This window comes from Salvia splendens, unplaced genomic scaffold (genome assembly GCF_004379255.2).
Source record: "Salvia splendens isolate huo1 unplaced genomic scaffold, SspV2 ctg339, whole genome shotgun sequence".
Classification (NCBI taxonomy): Eukaryota; Viridiplantae; Streptophyta; class Magnoliopsida; order Lamiales; family Lamiaceae; genus Salvia; species Salvia splendens.
Window position 1 is genome coordinate 54,918 of NW_024598981.1, and position 7,123 is coordinate 62,040.

General features: G+C 40.3%; 1 pseudogene; it reads right to left on the reverse strand.

The window, feature by feature from the left end:
- Positions 1-285: 285 nt before the first annotated feature.
- LOC121789790 lies at positions 286-6,331 on the reverse strand (annotated as a pseudogene).
- Positions 6,332-7,123: the final 792 nt, after the last annotated feature.

Here is a 7,123-nt window from a genome sequence, read left to right on the forward strand (position 1 = left end):
ACTATAACTAAATCTCCATATCGCACATATGTAATTGATGTTACCAGAACTATTTATTTTACCGTGACACCAAATACTCTCTTTTTTCAAGGATCTTGTGTAAGTATTAACTTATTTGCATATACTTAAGTTTAATAGGAGGAGTAAATAATTTCCACAAGAGGGAAACCTGCCAGTCAAGCAATAAGAATAAGGCATGGCATCTATGAGACTACAAAGCAAATGCAGAAAATCAATTTAGCACCCAAAAAGAACCGTGACAAAGAACAAGTCAAGTGCCTCAAATTCACCCCACTTTATGATAAGAGAGAGTCTAAATCGTCTTGATATGCTGTCTTTCATATAACTTAATATCAGAAGGGAAGGAAGGGAGTTCAAAGGATAAAGGTCCTAGTTTCTGAGCGATCAGCGGAAGTAGATGGATATTTGGGGAATATCAACATCATTGTCGTCTTCAATCCTCGCTGCCACAAACGACATCCACGTGGTTGCGGTACGGTGGCAGCTCTACCTTGGCTACATCCCGTACAAGGTCTGAGATCTTCTTGTCCATCCGGTCCTTGTGTCGAGGGAACATGCTGTTGTAGAGCAGGCAAACTTCCGAAAGAAATGCTGTAGGCATTCAGGTCCTTTGTCGGAAAGCCATTTTGAGCAGTTCCCTCAAAGTTGGATTGTTCTTTATGATCCATCTGTCCCACACGGTCCAGCTCATGTTCTGATGTTTAACAACCTTGGGAGGCACTGGTTCTGCTATGGAGAATAGCGGGAGAGCAAGGTTCGCAAATTGTGTTGCGATAATCTTCTACCTTGTGGGACCCATCGATTACTTTATACAGCTCGAGGCACACCAAGCCGGTGGCCATTGCTGTGGAAGTTGCAATGGCTGGAATGATCCTCCCAGCAATGAATTTGGCTTTCAGCTTGTCCACTTCAGGAATGCTATAATTTCTTGCCCTCATGTTTTGCAAGTGCTGCGATCAGGTCCCATGTGATAGTTGGTGTCGTCGTCCTACACAAACACGCACCAACATTAGAGAGAAAGTAGCTGAATAGATAAAAACCATTCTTAGCAGCATTGTTAAATTTTGTACGAGGACAAGATGCAAACCTTCTCAAATTGGATCGGTTTCATCCTGAAGTTTGGTGGTAATGCCTGGCAACATTTCTCAAGCTTCACAATTAAATCGTTAATAACAGCAGCATCATCCACGGAAGCAGTAGCAAGACTAGTAGCTTTCTCATCAGTTACAATTTTTGCATCACTTCTTGGCTGGAAATCAGGGACAATGACTTGATCAACAGCCTCTGACAGTTTCTTGGGGTTCTTCACCAGTCAGCTATAGGGATGCCGAATGTCTCTGCTCGCAGGATGGATCCAGCCATAATAAAAGTGAAGATGGCTGGGATCAGAGGTAGAAAACTGCAGGGGACGAGGAAACCTCTTTGGGGCTGACCAGAAAGGTGCACCAGTGCTTGTTGCAGCATCCTCGGGGAATGTGAAAGCTAACTGCTTCACCCTGTTTGCAAAATAGTCTTCAAACCTGCCAATGGACAGAAAATTCATATAAGCATATTCACAGGGAAGTTAGCAACATAAATCCAACCCAAAAAGAGAATATATAAGGAATTTGAAAGAGATTTACTTTAGACGAGCCCACAAAATACAATCTTGGAAAGATTCACATCGCTCCCTGTCAAGACACTCAATTACACGTTCCAAGTTGTCCCTTGCTTGAGCATCGCCAGCATTTCTCATTGCAGAGGCATACTCAGCAGGATTAGATAGATATGCATTCACTTCAGCCGGTGTCTTTTTCTAGCAATCCCTCAAATTCTGACCGGGCCCATGTCAAACAGTGATCATGTTATGCGGGAAGGAGTGCACAGTGCACATTGGTGCTTGTTTCTCTGGGGGGTCACGGGAAGCACCATAGTTTTCCGTCAGGTGGGGAATGACCATTTGAGTATTACATTTGGCACCCAAAGTTCCAGACTCCAGAAGTGGTTTCTGGAAATATAAGCACCTCTGGTCAACATAAAGTCTGGCATTTACATTGTCCAGGGCATTGATCACAACACTGAGATTCTCCCAGAAAGCATCATGGAAAACATTCTCAGTCTCCGAGCCAACACGATTTTGTAAAGCTTCTATATGAAACTGGAGATTAATTGCCAAAGCAGCAGAAGCAGCAACAGTGGATTTTGGCTGCCCAATGTTCCAATCCCGGAAGAGGAATTGCCTACTTAGGTTACTCTTCTCTATCACATCATCATCAGTAATTGTCAATTTTCCAGATGATCCACATGAAACTCCCATGAGAGCCAAATTTTTAAGAAATTCACAGCCTAAAGCACCAGATCCAACAACAAAAGTTTTTGCATCTTCTAGTTTCTTTTGAAGCTTAGACCCAAACACTGAAATCTGGCATCATAGCGGCTATTCAAGGGTCGGAAGTCGCTGGGATCAATAGGCTCAGTAGGAAGCGATTCTACGGAGTCAAAGTAAAAGAACTGCAATAACATCAAAACAAAAAAGTTTAGCTGCATTATATAATTTTTATACCAGCTATTCTGGGAATAAAGCTACAGCAGAAATGGTGACGGTGATTGTGGCGACTTAAATTTTGATAAAAGTTTAAACAATTACATAATGGAAAAAAAGTAGACCTAAAGTTCACAAAAAGAGAATAAATATAAAGTAAAACATAACACCAAACTATACCATATACATACAAGAAGTGAATGGTGCAGTTTTAGTCTATAAAGTGTCCAAGTCATGACTTCTATCCAAAATACACAAGAACAAGATTTTACAAGACCTCGGGCGGTCAGGCCATAGGGAGCAAATTTTTATTAAGAAACTGCAATAAGTATTCTAATTGTTTTAATAACTTCAATCGGGACTCATTCTATGTAGTAGGCCACAAGTTTCATTACTAATCTAGTCAAGAGGGGAAACATAGGAAAGGGAATGAAAACAAGTCGAGAAAGGCTTTCAGCAGGAGAGAAATTAATAACCTGAAAAAAGAGGATGAAACTTCCCAGAGCATGCCTTCATAACCTCCTGCCCGACAATGCCACCAAACATGGCAGCCATAGGATTCAGGACAGCTCTAGCACCAAAAGCAAAGTGTCTAAGAAGCTTAGGATTAATATCATCCAATTTGCCATCACCTTGGCTTTCGTTCATGTTACTGGTTATAGAAATCAACTTCTGTGCATCCTCTTCACAACCAGCAACTGGGTAGCGCCCCGTTTCAGACACAAACTTATCTAATGCTTGGAATGCCAAATGCAGAAGAGGGGGTCTGTCAAACTTGGAGAAATCAGAAAGAAGGAAATCACCAGTATCTTTTAATGCCTCCTTCAGCGCTTGAAGTTCAGCACCTTGGGCTGTTTCACCTGAGTTACAATACCACCTCTCTCATATGCACCATAACTAGTTGTATCTTCTTCAAGGGTGAAGGAGTAAGGACGTGCATTTTTTACTTTTCTTGGCTTTCCATCATTTAGTTCAGTCATTCCTCGGACTTCTGAGAATACAACCAGATCCCATCCTGAAACTCAAGCCTTTCATCATCCACACATGCCACAAGAGCAGGGTTGTCGTTACTGATAGATGCAATAATTCCGGTATGAGGCTCTTCACCGTCAACATCGACTACAGTGAATGCAGGTCCAAAATCACAGAAAAAGCACTACCAAAAGACCTCTTACTTCTGTCTTTATAAAAGCAATAGGTGGCTGATGATTATGACAGTAGTCACTGAACTCGATTGCAGTATCTAAATTGATGTCAGTAAAAACCACAGCTGCAGAGGTAACATTTATCTTTATAAGAAATAACTGAAACATAAAAATAATGTATGCATGGCAGTGATGGATTGCAGGAACGCTCATAAGTAAACTTAAGCTTTTTTCCGAAGATCATTTGATGCCTAAAATAAAGCAAATGCTGAACACACAGTAGCTGGCCTATCAGGACATGGGTAAAACATTTTGCCTCCAATTTTGAAAAGCAAAAGCTAATAATAGTAGAATTAACTGCACAACATATATGGGATAGGATGAAAGAGAACATTCCTTCAGTTCTTCCGAATGTGGGGATTATTGATATAGACAATTAGACAGACTAGACCCATATTATGTTATGATAGTAATAGCAAGTAAACTTAAGCTTATCTTTATGATACCATAATTCATAAAACAATGTATTCTCTATCATTGTAGGTTTTTAGCTATTAGGTCAGAATGTTACATTGTGATAATGAAAGTTTCCATAAAAACATTTAGTTTCCCAATCAATGGATTGTTTAAGTAAAAGTGACAGCCATATTATAAAGGAGTAGAAGAAGTGTAACTGTACTGAAACAATATGCACGGCAAAAGACAAAGTGAATCCACGCTTCTATTTCACAAGTAAATAAATTTAAATAAAGAGTACACATGTCAAGGAAAACAAGTAAGAAGATGTTTGTAGATATGCACTTAAGTATCATGCATATGAACAAATATTCAGTCACATGAATCTATTTTGGATTTTAAATGAATGGAAATTAGCATCATCAGCAGACAAAAAATTCTGATACAATGAGGCTACGAGGTATTTGAACTTATCCCACTGAAGCCTTCAGCCAGATGAAGTAACATATGCAACAACTCACATCAATAAGTACTTTATCTTATGCATGCTCAACGTTAGCAGAAAGACACAGTTTTAGGGTTCGGAGAAGGTATAATACATAGCAAAATGAAAACCAAAAGCAACAAGGGGAGAGAGGCAGAGGGGACTACGTATGCACGGAATCAATGTCGAAAAAGTGTGTGCAATACAAAAAGAAACAAATTATACTAAAAAGAATTACCTGAAATTCTGAAAGTTGTTTCTTTAGTCAATTTTGTAGTCAAAGTGAGGACAGTCACAGCATTATTTAGTTCCTGTAGCTTCTGAACTGAAGCAAGTGCCCTGTTTTTACCTAAATCTTTTTCTGTGAAAACAAAGTTACTAGACATATCCCATAACTCCACTGATCCTTCATCATGCAATGTCACAGACTTCACACCAGCAAGGATAAGGTTCTTGGCTGAAAGTGTTAAAAAGCATTGAGTATTTGAGTTATGATAAGCCTCTCCTATTTATTCATCAAATAAGCATTCAGACACAAATTGTAATATGCGTATCATTGGAAAGACACTTTCACAAGCAAACACAATATAAATCAGATGATCAGATCCTATGAATAAACGCATGAATTCTACTAAAAATTATCTCTTGACACATTCTCCTAGGTCATCAGGAACATGAGGACAGCCACACAGCAAGCATAATCTAGCAAATAAAAAATTAAAAGCTATAAAGGAAACCTAAGGAAAAAATCCCAAAGACAGTGACAGATTCAGAATAGCTTGAATAATGAATATCACTCACAACTAGTGCTGATTCCGAGATCGATTACATCGAGCATTCACAAATTCCATAAAGTTTGTGACAGCAAGTGAATATACAGAATCAAACAATAACATATAAACAGCATCCAAGTATATCTGAGAGAGTTAGTAAAAAATTATACCAATCTCAACTCCGAGGCCCTGCATTCCAGACACGAAAACATTTGAAGCAAACAGCCTCCGCATAGTCTCTCGCCCGTAGACAGCCAGCTGCCGGCTGTGGAGATCCTCATCAATATCACGTTGGGTTCCATTGTCAAACGCCATGTCAGTGACTGTCGGTTCGCTGCAGTTGCTTTTCCCCACACCGTCGCTGCTGTTGTTCTTCGCCTGATTGCTGGAGTTTTCTGTAGAAGAAACCACGCGCTGCCTCTTGACACTATCGGAATCACTAACGTTAACAGCCTCGCCTTCCCCTGCTCTCTTTCTAGGAAGCATATAGTGCAACAAGCTGCTGAAAACACGCCGAATCCCCATCGAAACGACCAAAATCAGCACAGAGTATATAATTATTTTCGGAAATTCAGGATCGATATGATTCTTCGAATATAACAACAGACGGGAAGAGATCGGAGATTGTAGGACTACCGCAATCGTAATGAAAATTAAAGATAATATAAGGAGGCATCTTCCTAGTTTTGAGAAGCCATTGGAAATCGATCGAAGAATATAAACAGGAAATCGATTCGAAACACAATAGATTAAGTAAAGAAAGAATTTACCGGTTGCAGCTTCGGAGAGGAAGGAATGAACCAGAGACGGAATGTTCGAGAGATATAGGGAGAGATGGGAAATGAAGAGGAAACGAGTGACTCGAGATACAACAGAGGGTTTTCTTTTCTGTGAGGAGACTTTTAAAAGATTTAACTATTTTCTGCCATCATTGTAAATTAGTAATGCATCTCTGCATTACTAACTTTATTACATTGATTAAAGATTTAACTATAAAATGGTCTTTGTATTAGGCCATTAGCAATGAGGCGCCGGCGACACATCATCACTTTTATCCTCCTACCCCCACCTACAATGGGGCGCCCTAGAGCAGCTCTCTAATGGTTCTGGACATGCAATAGTCATCCTATAGTCTTCCCACTGCCACATCATCTGCACTAAAATCCTCATGCCACATCATCTGGACATGCAATAGCCTCCCATAGCCATCTCATAGCCTATCCACATTACTAATAACAATTATATAATTTAATTTACAATCGTAGCAACATACGGAATTTAATTTACGAGACAAATACAGGAAAATTGAATAATAATATTAAAATTATAAAAAAGTACAATAATTTATAAAAAATACATTAATTTAAAAAAAATACAAAATTAAAAAGTACAAAAAAAAAACATAAAAAATCACTCCTCGCCTCCTCGCCTCCGTCGTCGCCCAACCCTTCGTCGTCGCCGCCGCCGCCTCCGTCGCCCCCAACGCCACCGCTACTCCCGCCGGTATCCCTCTGAAACCCCTCCAATTCTTCACGCATGCTCCGGAGCAATACGCGAAGATAAGTATTCTCCTCGGGGTCCACCGCCGTCCGGAAGTCGGCTAAGGTCTTCACCATTTGAGCGCGCGTTTGTTAACGCGCGAAGAATTTGAGCTCAATCGATGGACCTGGACCTGCCGAGGGGGGATGCCGACTGGACCTCCTGGGAACTCGGGTGCCCCCCC